The sequence below is a fragment of the Danio rerio genome, chromosome 21, assembly GCF_052040795.2.
Source record: "Danio rerio strain M-AB ecotype USA chromosome 21, GRCz13ab, whole genome shotgun sequence".
Taxonomy (NCBI): Eukaryota; Metazoa; Chordata; class Actinopteri; order Cypriniformes; family Danionidae; genus Danio; species Danio rerio.
Window position 1 is genome coordinate 22,737,455 of NC_141041.1, and position 15,046 is coordinate 22,752,500.

The 15,046-nt window shown below is 38.3% G+C and overlaps 1 protein-coding gene across 1 annotated transcript in view; it reads right to left on the minus strand.

Annotated features, from left to right (window-relative positions):
• Positions 1-14,039: 14,039 nt before the first annotated feature.
• nectin3b (nectin cell adhesion molecule 3b) overlaps positions 14,040-15,046 on the minus strand; it is a 108,559-nt gene continuing 107,552 nt past the window's right edge. The window contains exon 8 of the mRNA XM_087299647.1: positions 14,040-15,046. This exon is cut by the window's right edge and continues 2,427 nt beyond it. The gene's annotated coding sequence lies outside the window, so the exon portion shown is untranslated.

The following is a 15,046-nucleotide window of genomic DNA, read 5'->3' on the forward strand; positions in this document are numbered from 1 at the left end:
TAATATTTACTTACATCAGAGCAAAGCAAAAATAAGTTATTAGACATTAGTTAATAAAACTTGATTAGAAATGTGTTGAAAAGATCTTTCTGTTAAACTGAAATTAGGGGAAAAATGCAAAGGGGCGTAATATTTCAGGAGGACTAATAATTCTGACCTCAACTATATGTACATGACAATCTTTGACATCATTTCCCTTACACTGAAGGTCAAATGAAGTACAGTACTATCACAGATAAGCAATCCAAATTCCTGAGGAAGCTGTGAAAATAGTCTGAAAAAAAAAAAACCCTGCCTGTGCAGTGGCAGTCCTCAGGGAATGGATGGACAAATGGAGAAAAAGCAGGGAATTGAGCGAGAGAGAGAGAGAGAGAGAGAGAGAGAGAGAGAGAGAGAGAGAGAGAGAGAGAGAGAGAGAGAGAGAGAGAGAGAGAGAGAGAGAGAGAGAGAGAGAGAGAGAGAGTGGATGACGTATTAGACATTGAGCACAATCAATTGTTCACGTGATCTTCTCCCTCCATAGGGCACCTTGATCCCCCTGGTGTTAACAAAACACTTGCATACACATATTCTCTCTTAAAACACCAGATGTATCGTCCACAATTCCTATGTCCGAGCCTGAAATGCCTCGACATTCACTAACAAAGAAAAATGTATGCTATTTTTGGCTTCCTGTAAAAAAAAAAGAGAGAGAAAAGAACAAAGAAAGCCTCTCGCTTACAAAAAGGCCAGAACGGAACTGAGAAAAAACTCATAAATAATGATTAGAAAGGAAGAGAAGTTGGGCGAAAGAGTCTCACAGTTTCAATCCAATAAGGGGAGTGACTGGGTTTAACAACAGCAGAGTAATCACAAGGGTGTCTGGGAGAGGAAGACGTAGTGCAATGTTATACAGTAAAGCGCAATTTTGTATTGATTTGTATACAGCAAAGTCATTGCATACTGCAGAGGTGCTTGACTAGTTTTGCTTTTAGTTTGTTTCCTCAGATTGTGTTTTTCTCTTTGTATAATGCTTTTTTCCCCCTAGTCTGATGCAGTCGTTCCCATCCTGGCTCTATTTGAACCACATTTATAAAAAAAAATCTTTGTTTTGTAAGAATTTATTATTTCATTTTCCTTTGGCCTTGACCTTTATTTATCAGGGGTCACCACAGCGGAATGAACCGCCAACCATTCTGGCAAATGTTTTATGGAGCATATGCCTTTTCAGCCACACCCCAGTACTAAGAAACACACACACACACACACACACACACACACACACACACACACACACACACACACACACACACACACACACACACACACACACACACACACACATACAATGGTCAGTTTGGTTCATCAAGTTCACCTATGGCTCATCTTTGTACTATGGGGGAAACCGGAGCACCCGGAGGACACTCACGTGAACACGGGTAAAACATGCAATCTCCATCAAGCAATGCCAACTGGCCCAGCCGAGACTCGAACCAGCAACCTTCTAGCTGTGAAAAAAATGTGTTTTAATATGCCTCCATACACTTAAAGTAATATTCACACCTGTCAACCCTCCTGTTTTTCCCAGGATTCTCCCATTTTTTACAGTTCTATCCCGCTAACATCCCATAAAGGTATTTTCCTGTATTTCTCCCATATTTTCAGTCTTTCTATTAAGGGTGGCAATAAACATAACAGAGCTGGTCCTCCCTTAATCCAAACCATACTGCCGAACCACCAGGGGCCGCTCTTTCAAATGTGAGTCTGTTCTGTGCTTTCGTTTTATTTAGGCATTAAAACCCTTTGAAATAAATCTAAAAACAGTGGGTTTCTCTTCCTTTTCATTAGTCTCCATGCGTGACTGTCAACTGACGCGCTCCATCTTGATAAATAGACAATATACATAGTTTCCCAAACGTATTCTGTACATAAGATTTGAAGAGGAGCGAAAGCCTGGGTTTTGGGTGCATGCTTGAACAGACATTTACCCATAAATAATAATATCATCTAAAGATGTCGATCTTGTGGAATTTTTTTTTAAACACAACTAATTTTGTCCTAAATGAGCATAAAAGATTAAGAAAGAAACCGAATGCTTTCATTTTAATGTCAGATGTGTGCATTTTTAAAGTGACACTCGTTATTTAATGTAATAAAACGGGGTCAGGGTTGGGTGGTAATCCTCTATTATGTTGGGCATATCCCTTATTTTTTACATCCCAATGTTGACAGGTATGGTAATAGTTGACCCAAAAACTAATATCTGCCATTAATTTACTCACCAGATCATCCAAAAAAGTAGGTGACTATTCCTACTGTAAGTGTATCCCATCAATCCTCATATTTACGAACTCATGTGCTGGAATTAGAATTGTTTAGGAAAATGTTGCTGTGTAGGTTTACTTAAATATAAAATCTGAAAATACAACTTGCTTGTAGACAGGTCAGTGTTCAAGTTACAACACAAACAATAGGAATGATCAGGCTGTTCCTCATAAAAGAACTGGTTTGTTTGCTTTGTCATGTTACTCTTGACCTCACAAGTTGATATCCAGGCTTTGTTTTTCCCCCAAAATTAGGTTGAAATTAAATGAAAACTTTTGTTTTCTTTATGTGACCCTATTGTTTGCTTAAGTAAGTGATAGACGTTATTATGTTCCGGGTTTTTGAAAAAATAAGTGTGTATATTTAAAATGCTATAGTTTAAATGCAGACTTGTTTATGTTGTATTTCATATATGTCATAACTCTACTAGATTACGGATATATCTTTTATCGTTCTGAAAGTTTTTTTGGGGTTTCTATAATTGTTAACATGTAATAGAGGAAAACATGGTTATTACCATATCCATTTTATACCATGTAACGCAAATACTGTGGTGTTACTGATATTTGCACCTTTTGTGGGAATAAGTGTGAAGACATTTCTCACTTGTTTTTTTTTTTCATGCAATCATTGCTTTTGAATGATTTAAGTACATATTGCTTTTTCAAGGTTAATATGAGGGGCACTTTGCACCTTAAGGATGTAATTTGTTAATTTGAAAACCAAAACAAGTGGCTAGAACCCACTGTGAACTTTCTTATACTTACTGGGAAATTTTGCTTTCACAAACAGAGGTTCCTTAAAAAAAATGTAACTTTCATAGACTTCTTATGTGAAATATAACATTTAATTAAATCGCTTAGATTAATTGACAGTAAGAAATGTGCTTCTTTCTTGAGTAAATATGATGAGATCTTTTATGGTACTTGAAATTTTAATCTTTTTTTTATTGCATTATTATTTATTTGAATTATTACGTTTTTAATGTACTTTTTATGTTTTTTGTTTTGTTTTGCTCTTTATCCTGAGTATCTAATGTAAAAATTCTGTAAAAGAACTGTTCTCTTTTACTCTATTTTAAGTTGTGTTACGCAGTTTCTTGAAATTTATTTAAAAAATAATAATAATTAAAAAAAAGTAAACAAACCACCACAAAAGAAACTGTATATCCATTCCTAGCCAATAGATTGTGTCCATGTATGTGTCAAGACGCAAGAGCCGTTTTTTACTTTTCTCTCAGTCTGCTATTGTTCAGGGCTGGTACATTTGCCGGTTTAAAACCTAGCAACTGTTTAGTTTAATGAAGAAAACAAAGTTTTGATACACTAGTGTAGCGTTAGTTCTGCCTAGTTTGTGGATGAACATTGTGTATGTGTACACAATAGAAGTTCAAAAGTGACTTGAGTTGTATCCGTCGTGCTTACCCTGAAACCCTTCCAGTGGGGACTTTATTAAGGTACAGCATGTAACTTGGTAAACTGGACAACATGCTATATGTACACACACACACACACACACACACACACACACACACACACACACACACACACACACACACACACACACACACACACACACACACACACACACACACACACACACACACACACACACACACACACACACACACACACATGCATGAACAAACATCTGATTTATGAAACGGTTTCCATGTTCCACAATGTAAAAACACATAGTACTCACACACACACACACACACACACACACACAGCTATCTTAATGGGGACTTCTCACAGACATACTGTAATGTTGTTTCTACTCTACACACTGTATATTCTATCCCCCCACCCCATCCCTACCTCTAAATCCAGCTGTCATAGGAAACAAACAACATTTTTATATTTTCCAAATGCTTAATTTTGTGTGATTTTTGAGCCATTTTCTTCATGGGGACCAAAATAAATGTCACCACAAAGGTCAAAGTTACTGGTATTCCAGATTGGTAACATTTGGTCCCCACAATGCAATGAAATACAGTACATGATACTCTCACTCTCTCTCACTCTCTCTCTCTCTCTCTCTCTCTCTCTCTCTACGTGCGCACGCACGCACGTACACACACACACAGACAGAATTATTGTGTCTCTCCATTATTACATTTTTATTGCCATAAGACAACAGGCACTTACTGGTGACAGGGTTTCTAAACAGATGTTTTTCATCTAGACGTGAGATAAATGTGGCTGATGTTCAGTTCTGCTGCAGCTCTGAGGCTCCTCTTTATAATCTCTTTAGGAAGTTATGATGAACCGCTGTGTCCCATATACTGACACAAATCAATGGCTGAATGAATGACTTGGCATATTTTTTCATCCGTCTTGATCTGATATCTCATTAGACAACAGAATATATGACTCAGCAAGTAAGAGGGGTTATTTCACTGTCCACTGAAATGGGCCCAATGTATATATGATTGATGAAGTCTTTATCATATAGAATTAAGGAAGTGTATTATACTTGAAGAAAGCCGTCCATTAATATTTGCGTGCTTTATATGGAAGCTGCTTGGCCTGACACAGATGCTGTCATCTTTGCTTGAAGTCCAGTTGAAGTCAGAATTATTTGCCCTATTTATTTTTCCCCCTAATTTCTGTTTAACAAAGAGCAGATATGTTTCAACACATTTCTAATCAGAATAGTTTTAATAACTAATTTCTAATATCTAATTTATTTGATCTTTGCCATGATGACAGTAAATAATATTTGACTGGATATTTTCCAAGACATTTCTATACAGCTTAAAGTGACATTTAAAGGCTTAACTAGGCTAATTAGGTTAACTAAGCAGGTTAGGGTAATTAGTCAAGTTATTGTATACTGATAGTTTGTTCTAGACTATTGATAAAATATATAGCTTAAAGGGGCTAATAATTTTGACCATAAAATGGGTTTAAAAAAAATAAAAGCTGCACTTATTCTAGCTGAAATAAAACAAATAAGACTTTCTCTAGAAGAAAAAATATTATCAGACATGCTTTGAAAATTTCTTTGCTCTGTTAATCATCATTTTGGAAATATTTAAAAAAAGAAAAAAAAAAATTAAAAGGGGTGCTAATAATTCTGACTTCAACTATTTATACTGTATGCATAGCTGCCTCATTAGTGGCTATTGGTTGCTTAACTTAAATTGACCACCATATTGAAATTGTCAAAGCTCTCTTTGTCTGGCTGCTTCCGAAATTAACTGCTTGAATTTACTATATGACCATAAGAAAAGTAAGCTCTATGTGGTATAAATGTTAGTATGAATGAAACTCAGATGTATTACGAAACATCCAACATTTGTCATTATTACATGATCTACCCTCTTCAGTTGTGTGGCAGTCTAGATGGGATACAGCGGCAAACATTAATGTAAGGGGTTGGGTTTAAGGCTGGGGTAGGCATTAATAAAATACAATTTAATGGGTAATTTAATAAACAATATTAATTATTCTTTCTATAATAACTGTTTTTACAATGCTGTTGGGGAAGATGTTAATAAAATACAATCATTCATTAATTTTCTTTTCAGCTTAGTCCCTGTAATGATCTGGGGTCTCCACAGCGGAATAAACCGGCAACTTATCCAGCATATGATTTACACAGCAGATGCGTTTCCAGCCGCAAACCAGCACTGGGAAACACCCATAGACTTTTGCATTCACACCCACACATACACTACTGCAAATTTAGCTTATTCAATTCACGCATGTCTTTGGACTTGTGGGGGAAACTGGAGCACCCGGAAGAAACCCACACAAACACGGGGAGAACATGCAAACTCCATACAAAAATGCCAACTGACCCAGCCAGGGCTCTGACCAGCGACCTTCTTGCTGTGAGGCGAAAGCGCTACGCACTGCGCCACTGTGTCACCCTAAATAAATAACAATTAATGGAAAATTTAATAGTTAAAATAAATAATTCTTGTTAACTTCTGGCTGCAGCTGTGCTCCTTCAAGCAACATCCCAGTTGCTGCACCCGATAGCTCCGCTCCTTCCGCTACGTGAGCAAAACTGTAGTCATTTGAGTACATGAAGTGTCAAACATTACACACTTCATATTACCTGTTGATCTGGGTAATTAAGTGCACTTATTAGTTTTCAGTTTAAACGCATTACTTACACTATTTATACTACACAATGGTGGTCGGCTTAGTCTCTTTATTAATCCGGGGTCGCCACAGCGGAATGAACCACCAACTTATCCAGCAAGTTTTTACTTAGCGGATGTCCTTCCAGCTGCAACCCATCTCTGGGAAACATCCTCACAGTCATTCACACACACACACACACACTACGGACAATTTAGCTTACCCAATTCACCTGTACCGCATGTCTTTGGACTGTGGGGGAAACCGGTCTACTGGGTACCCACGCGAACGCAGGGAGAACATGCAAACTCCACACAGAAAGGCCAACTGAGCCGAAACGACCTTCTTGCTGTGAGGCAGACATGCCACCCACTGCGCCACTGCGTCGCCCATAGATTAGTGCACCTACAGTCTCTCTCTTTCTTTTTCTCTCTAAAATAAATTAAAATAACAGCAAAACCAACAAGCAGCACTGGAGACAAAGTTTGGAACGAATGTTGTTTTTTACAAATGAAATCTATGGTGGTTCATTCTGCTGTGGTGACCCCTGATAAATCTGGCACTAAACCAAAGGATATTGAGTGAGTGTCTCCACCAACCGGTGTACAATGTTAACAATAGTAACAGTGTTATTTAAAATCTCATAGCAACCCATAACTTTTTGATTTAGGGGCTAATTTGTATGAATTTGTACAATCAGCACTGTACAATTTACCATGATTTGCTCATCTCCGATAAACGGATGGGTTTATGGTTGGGGTTTTGGGGCCTTTGTTCCTTTTATAAATTTTCATACAGGCCGCATGGTGGCTCAGTGGTTAGCACTGTTGCCTCACAGCAAGAATCAGTTGGCGTTTCTTTGTGGATTTTGCATGTTCTCCTCGTGTTCACGTGGGTTTCCTCTGGGTGCTCCAGTTTCCCCTACAGTCCAAAGACATGCGCTATAGGTGAACTGAACTAACAAAATTGGCTTTAGTGTATGACTGTGAGTATGAATGCTGTGGTAACCTCTGAATTAGACACTAAGCTGAAGAAAAATAAATGCAATTTTCATACAAATGATAAAGTATTTTACATATTGTCTGACATAACAAAATAGAAAATGCACAAAAATAACCACAAAATACTTTTTTCCTCATGAGATTGGGCTGTTGTTTCTGTTAGCTAAAGGTACTATTACACAAAAAAACATGCAAACAATGCAAAATAATAATAATAATAATAATAATAATAATAATAATAATAATAATAATAATACAAGTATGCAAAAAAATACATTAATAATCCTTCTATGCAAATATAACCAAAAACGCTTACCAGATCCATCTGCCTCTCTGATTTCACTTGGTAACGAAACATTTTCTTTCTTTCTTCAGTTCTGCTGTTCGCCATTGTTATTTTGGTTGTCAAACAGAGAATGAATATGTAATGTGACGTCAATAATTTCACAAAATCAGGGAAGGGGGGGTTGTAATTGGGAGGGGGAGGGGTGGTATTGGATGGGGGTGACGTGGTGAAACTGTCACTTGCCAATGCCGTCGCTTACGAGATTCATTCAATTGGGTGCGTCTGGAAGGCGCACACGCATCACACTGCTTGCATTGCGCTGTGCACCTCCATTGGAAATAACAGACCTGAGCGAACTTTAGAAAAGACGTGATATGCGAATGGCTGCTAAAAGGCTGCCGTCATTTACAATCTCCAGCAGTTGATCTTCTTGCACAGACATGCTGGATTCACCTGATTTGTTGACAAATGGGTTGTGAATCCGTTCCTTGGCAGTTCGCAGGACCTTCACCGGGCCCTTTCCCTTTGGCAAAGATACTTTCCAAAGAAGTCTGTTTCTTACTCATTTTGCTGCTTGTGGGTTAAATTTGGGCACACAAGTGACCGAGATGTAAACGAGAGTCATCTTTTAAAATAAAAGAGTTTTCAAAATAAAGATTCAGACTCAGATAACTTTCCCAGAGATGGGTTGCGGCTGGAAGGGCATCCGCTGTGTAAAAACTTGCTGGATAAGTTGGCGGTTCATTCCGCTGTGGTGACCTCGGATTAATAAAGGGACTAAGCCGACAAGAAAATGAATGATTGAGACTCAGATAATAAATAAAATTAAAATAATTAATGATATCTTGTGCAGCCTGGTACCAAATAGATCCACGGACTGGTACTGATCCGCGGCCAAGTGGTTTGAGGACCAATGATGTGACCTGTGCTCTTAAATGACTAAAGGACCTATTTCTTATGTTAATGCTAACAGGATATTTAAGCAAAGATGCTGGCTTTTTTCTTCCGGGTTTAGCGAACAAGCCAGCACATGTGCTTAAATTTGCTGTACAGTAGATGACTGATTTTAGACTAGAAAGCTCTAAATAGGTCAATTATTGTTGAGATTTGAGGAATCACCTGTTGTTTCTCTTTTACCAGGTCTTCCTGCAGCTCACATGTGATCTCAAGGCTATAAATTCAATTAATATTTTGTATATTTCATTTCAAGACATTTTTATATCCTGAAAATATACATTGCACACCTTTCTGACTGCTTCTGTTTGAAATCAGCATGTGATTTTTTCAGAAACGCTTCTTCTTCCCCCTGTAGAGTGTGTTTAAACTGACAGTGGTCTTTGCGAAGGGTCAGTTACACCTTTTTTTCTCTTCATGGAGCACATTATGAAAGATTTGCCAAATTGCTTTAACACCAATAATCAGGCTCATTTGATGTTCCTTAGTCTCACAAATTGTCTGTCAGGAACATTACATTCCAGTCCTTACCCGTACCAAGCTTTCTCAGATATTACAGTCATTATTACATCAACTCTGTCTCTTGAAAACAACAGGGTGACTTTCAGCTCTCAAGGAGAAAAGAGAAGAAAAAGAGGAGGCCCACAACACCTCCTGCTCCATCCATCCTCATAAATCTGCAAGGTTGGACTATGCTAACCATCCCCCACTGTCCCCCGCTCCTGTAGGGCTGTAAATCCTCGCTGGACGGTCACTCTGGGGCCGCTTGACTTAATAGTTTAATGGTCGTATACAGCGTGGCAGGTGTCCAATATGGCTGCCGATGACTGCATCTCCATTACATGTTAGCGTTGATGGTTGGTTCTCGAATGCAAGAGAGGTAGCATTGCAGACAGACAGACAGGGTTTGGGACACGGCGGATTGTTCCAGCTCTTAAACTTAAGCGGTCTCCTGATAACAATTGCAGGACGGGGTTTTTGGATGAGCTGTGCTGTGTTAAGAAACACTTTATGGCCCTACTTCATACTTGCCAGTGACGGTCCACGTTAATCTGCAGTGACAAATGACTTTTCACAAGCATCTAGAAGAATTTTCCTGCATTCCCTGCTGCTTTTTTGGAATTCACAAAGATATTCAAGGATTAGTCGCTAATGCAAAGCAGATACACTGGAAGGGGTCTGTGTTGCTTAATGTTAAGTCACTCATAAATATTATGTAATTGCTATGCCGATGTGACGCATCCTGATCAGTATCCATGTCTGTCCCCTGATGGACTATTTTTATTGTTGTTGCCTCTGCTTTGCTAAGATAGAAGAGGTGTTTACACAACATGTTTACACCAAAAAAGAAAAAAGATGAACAGACTTTTGGCTGTTCATGTGATTAAAAACAGGAGATAAAGAGAAGATTTAGGGACTTTGAAAAAATATTTTTAAAGTGCAAGGATTTGAATACAATACAGAATTGATCATTTTACTTTAATGTTTAGAACTGTAAAAGCTGGTTCTTGATTGTAAGCAATCTTGTTTGTACATCATATTGTTTAAAGCGAATTAAAAATAAACTAAACATGAGTGAAACGTGGTGGCTGGGTTTTATCCCATGAAACCCAGCCGGGCTCAGCCAGAAGAAGCAAAGTGGGACCATCCTCCTGCAGGCCCATCACCTGCAGGGGGAGCCGTAAGGGGCTGGTGCATTGTGAAATGGGTGGTAGTCGAAGGTTAGGACCATGACAACCAAATCATCCTGCACAGAAACTGATTGACAGGCAGATCGGTGCAGCGGTAGCAGTAATGGGGTTGATGTACCGGTCCGTTGTGGTAAAGAAGGAGCTGAGCCAAAAGGCAAAACTCTCAATTTACCGGTCAATCTACATTCTTACTCTCACCTATGGTCATGAGCTTAGGGTTATGACTGAAAATACACAATCTCGGATACAAGTGGCCGAAATTAGTTTTCTTCGCAGAGTGGCAGGGTGCATCCTTACAGCTCTGTCACCTGGGAGGAGCTTGGGATAGAGCAGCTGTTCCTCCACATCGAGAGAAGTCAGCTGTGGTGGCTCGTGTATCTGTTCTGGATGCCTCCTGGACGCCTACCTAGGAAGGTGTTCCAGGCATGTCCCACCAGGAATAGGCCTCGGGAAAGACCCAGGACGCCTGAGAGGGACTGTGTCTCTTGGCTGTCCTGGGAACGCCTCGGAATCCCCCAGGAGGAGCTGGAGGAAGTGTCTGGGGAGAGGGAAGTCTGTTTTTTTTTCCTGCAACAGCTGCCCCTGTGTCTCAGCTCCAGGAAAAAAAGTGGAAGAAAGTGAATGAATGATTTAATGAGAAAAAAAAAACCTTAAAACAGCGATTCTCTTGGACCTCAGCGGTTTAAAACACACTTGACATCATTTTTTTTTTTTTACAGATGGACTAAAATAATGAAGTTAAAATCCTAATCAAAACTAAACAAAACTATCACTTAATTGCATGTCTTCATGAAGTTGACCAAAAAGTGAAAATTCAGTCATTGTTTACTCATTTTGCCTTTGTCCAAATTTCTTTAGTTGAACAGGAAGATATATCGAAGAATGTTAAAAACAAAAATAAAAAAAAAAAATAAAAATTGGTTCATATTATGGCTGTTTATTCAGCATTCTTTAGGATATCTTGTTTTGTGTACAACAGAAGAAAGAAATTTACAAAAGTTTAGAATTAATTCAGTGTAAATAAATGGCAAGGACTTTTTAATTTTGGGGGAAATGACCCTTTAACTACAGTGGAAATACCCATTTAAATTGGGATGGACATTGGGTGACCTTTGATTCAGGAAGTTTGAGAACCATTGTTTTAATAGTGTCATGATAATTTTTGAAATATATCATGTTTCAACTAGTTTTCAACATTATAACCCTCTGATTGTACAGACTAGACGATTGGGTCAGACTGCATATTGAGAAAATGCCTGCAAACATTTCAACCCAGCTTTTCATTAAAGTCAGTGTGAAATCAAAATGACAGTACAATGTTTGTTTTGAGCTGGGCGGTAAGGTGGCACAGTGGGTAGCCCTGTTTTCTCACAGCAAGAAGGTCGCTGGTTCGAGCCTTGGCTGGGTCAGTGTGGAGTTTGCGTGTTCTCCCCATGTTCGCATTGGTTTCCTTTGGGTGCTCCATTTTCCTGTATGGGTGAATTGGGTAAGCTAAAATTGTCCATAGTGTGCATGTGTGAATGAGAGTCCATGGATGTTTCCCAGTGATGGGTTGCAGCTGGAAGGGCATCCCATCGAAAGTGGTGCAAAAAACATGTGCTCAAAAATGACATTATTAATCTTTGGTTGAAGAATTAATCTTTGTAGGTTAATCCATTGACATTTTTTGTCTTGTTAGGTTTGACAGCCTCAGCCACAATATTCCTAACCACAACCCTCTTACCATTAGTTTGCTATGAAGGAATGAAGCGCAAAAAGACCCTCCCCTGCTCAACATTCAGTTTCAGACAGAAGTACATAAACGTACTGAAATAAAAGTCTCAGGAACTTTCGATTCATGTGTCAACTCATATATACGTTGGCAGCTTAGGTCATATATTTATATCGGACTATACTGTACATGTTAAACAAGCTAGACTAATTGCACATATATGCTGACAAGGTTTTTACTGTATGTTATATATACACATTATGTGTCAATTCTTCAATATATCCACCTGGGGATACTCATTCCGAGGTCCCTAGAGACTATGCAGCGCCATTGATGCAATCCAAGACCTGTGAAGAGATGATCCCAAGGTATACTTAATCCTTGACCAGGCTGTATCCCGACTCTGAGCTGATGCTGTGGTCGTCATGGAGGAATGTCCTTCTTCACGATGGATGCCCAGCTTAGGTATTTTTTTGGATCGGGATTCGCTTGGATCGGGACTTGTGGAGCTGCGCTTCAATAGATTTGCTCTTCAGTGTTTGAACTTTCAGCAGTGAAATTTAAACCACACTGAACTAAACTAAACTGAACTTCAACTCTGAATTCTGGATTTTACTGGAACTATGTTAAGCTGTCTTGACACAATCTACATTGTAAAAAGCTCTATATAAATAAACATGAATTGAATGAATTTTATATATCTTCCTGTTTAACAGAAGAAAGAAACTCAAATATGTTTTGTCAAATAATTCAGACCAGTGAAGCAAACCAAACCAATACTTTCTACAGATCCAGCACAAAAGAAAGTTGGCTTCCAAACTGTTCTCTTGTCATAAACAGTGAAATGAGTAAACGATGACTGAGTGTTTACTTCTGGGTGAACTTTTGGTGCATAATATTACTTAACGCTGCAGTTAACTAAATGTTCCTTGCTTCACTGGAAAGAAGCGCGGAGTCCCGATGTCTACATATTATAAAGCTCCCAAAGGTTTTAATCTCCGAAGATACCATTGCAAAAATATTTATGCAACATTCCACATTGCGTCTAGAGCCTCGCAAAAACCGAGACCTTTCCTGGATTGAGAACGCATTCGCACATCCAGAACAAATACGAAATCTTTCACCTGAAAATTATAGACCTCAACACCCCAGATGGCTCTTTACCATGAAATATCAGATCCACCACAGGTCAGACACACAAACAAGCGAACGGGAGACAAAACATGAAAGAAAACACAAGCTCTGTCAAGAAACGGCAGAAGAGCGCATATATCAAAGCACGCCTATAGTCTCTGGTGTCCCTGTTAAATTATTGCATGTTTTGTAATAGATTTGGGCGCAGACACACACACACACACACCTTTATTAGCCTAAATGGATTTATCCTGGATGAGTCCTATCATACACAATTTTATACAGCAATGATGGATGCGTTCCAGAGAAGTGACTCAACGATGCAATAAACAATGCTCTCATTGAGTGTTCGGGGGTCCACTGGCTGACATTTCCCCGAACACTGGGGCCAAAATAGTATAGATTGCTCCCTGGTGGCCGTCACCTCATTAAAAGCCTGCTGTTTAATGGCTTTGCCCATCCAGTTGCCCAGCAGATAACCGGTTTGTTTACCTACAACACGAGTCAGAAGTTGACATGCAGACAGAAAGGCTCTTTCTAGCTCTCCTGCCGCCCCCATTCGCTGTCTCTCGCGTTTCCCAGAGAGCATTTTGTGGTCTGAGATTTTCCATCATCGACTGGGGGAAGCTGTCCAGCAGTCTTGATGACTTTACAGCAGCGTTTTAAGCATTCATCAGGTTTTTACAACCTATATTTGACTCTCAAACCTCTGTCTAATACGATTTGGGAAGTAGTGCTGTCTAGTCTGTATGGTATATTAGGCTTTGGTTGTTTTATATGTGAGTGTTTTTTGCAAACTAACATTACTGGAAAATGACGTCGTTTGATAATGTGCAGCAGAATAAAACAAGACTTTAAATCTCCAGGTAACATCTCTTTATTTGATTATCATTATACTGTAATGCTTTGGTTATGAGATTGAAAATTCATGCTTTACTGTGTCGGAAAAAAACCTTTATCAAAAACCAACTAACTAAACTGCAACTTTTTTCTCGTATAGATAGCAGGCTAATATATGAAGCAAACTCTCTTTATATAATGAAAGTGGTCTACAGTCTATGCGTTATATTTAATTAAAGATTCCTCAGTATTTTTTTGGTTTGTTTTTCAGCACAAATACCTCAAGCGTGTGCTTCACAACAAAATATTTTTACATTTTAGTGATCAAGAGTGGAAATTTTATTTTTTAATGTATAATATTTACAGCTAATTGCCATAAAAATAGGTTTAATTGTTTCCACACAAAAGTAGCTAAAATCATGGATGCACTGACATGGATTTTTGGGCCAATATCGATAACTGATAACTCTTAAGATTTGGAGGCGGATAACCAATATTTTAGCCGATAAATATAAATATTTCAAAGTATTATATTTTTATACAGCGAACAGCTGATAAGAAAAAGTTCATAAAAGTTTGAACTGATTTTATGAATAGTTGAATAGACTACTTAATTTCAAAAGGTGATTTTATAGACCTATATTCCCGGTTTCATATAAATCAGCATGCCAAAAATATGCATTTTTCACTTAGGCCAAATAACAAGCAACTTGAATGTTGCATAAAAAATAGGTTAAATAACAAAATGGGATTTATTTAAACAAGTAAAAGCAAGCAACGCATTATTAATAACAAATAATGATATTAGATTACAAACAACCCAACGAGTTGTTTAGCACAAGTGCACCGCTGCTATTACGTTTACATGTAATATTTTTCCTGAGGCGGTTTAAACCAAAATACACAACGACACTCTATCAAACATCTACAATGATAAGGAATATACTTGATGAATTATTAGTGCACAGAAACCACACAAAGAAAAGACGGACTTTGAAGGAATAAACAATGTAACAATCAGAAAAGCT